Below are 1,250 nucleotides of genomic sequence, written 5' to 3' on the forward strand. Positions count from 1 at the left end.
TGGACAATTTTTCTATGAACCAGCTGGTGATTGATTTTTTTGCAGCTGAGTAAGTTTAATGTCATAATTAACCTAGGACTCACCAACCACTCTCCTGCTAAGGAGGTGTATTGGTAGTGCAAGTACTCAAATGCACATGGACACTGAAGTTGGACCAAATGTTTGCACAGAATCAGCTGTAAGAAATATATTTTTAAGACCCACAGAGTATCTGGATCCCTACCTAACTCCTTGAACACACACAGAATAATTCTAGACAGGTTTGGGATTTTAACATTTAAAGTTTTGAATGAGTGTCCTCTCTGTGAGTAAGACAGAAAGACAGAATACCAAAGACCCATGAACTAAACGATTGAAATATTTTACATAATAAAGAGAATTCTAAATGGACAAAAATTAATAAAGAATGACAAAGACAATATCAGAAAGACAGACAACACCTCTTTTTTAAAGGCAATGCATACAAAAATATAAATGATTAAGAAAATCAAAAATAACTAAAATAAAAAATAATTAAGTGGAATGTTATCCAGCAATATAAAAGGGCAGATATTTGATGCATGTATTATATACAACTACCTTACAACTAAGGCCATTCACTAAACTGAGTGAAAAAAAAACAATCTCTGTAATTATGCACTGTATGATACCATTATTCGATGTCTGACAATTAAGTTTATGAACTTGTTGCAATGATGTTGCTAACCTTTTTTGATATGAGAGAGTTTATTCATTTTGAATTTGTACCAACTGAACAAATGGTTAATCAAGTTTACTATTTGGAAGTACTGAAAAGGCTGCATGAAAAAGTTAGACAACCTGAACTTGTCGCCAACAATTCATGGCTCTTGCATCATGACAATGTACCAGCTCACACGGCACTGTCTGTGAGGGCATTTTTAGCCAATAAACAAATAACTGTGTTGGAACACCCTCTCTACTCACCTGATCTGGCCCCTAATGACTTCTTTCTTTACCCGAAGATAAAGGAAATATTGGAAGGAAGACATTTTGATAACATTCAGGGCATCAAATGTAATATGACAACAGCTCTGATGGCCATTCCAAAAAAAAAGTTCCAAAATTGCTTTGAAGAGTGGACTAAGACACTAGCATTAGTGCATCAGTGCATAGCTTTCCAAAGGGAGTATTTCGAAGGTGACCATAGTGATATTCAGCAATCAAGTATGTGGCACTTTTTCTAGGATGAGTTCATGAACTTAATTGTCAGACCTCATATAACATCTTTG

Source organism: Hipposideros armiger, unplaced genomic scaffold (genome assembly GCF_001890085.2).
Source record: "Hipposideros armiger isolate ML-2016 unplaced genomic scaffold, ASM189008v1 scaffold_1054, whole genome shotgun sequence".
NCBI lineage: Eukaryota > Metazoa > Chordata > Mammalia > Chiroptera > Hipposideridae > Hipposideros > Hipposideros armiger.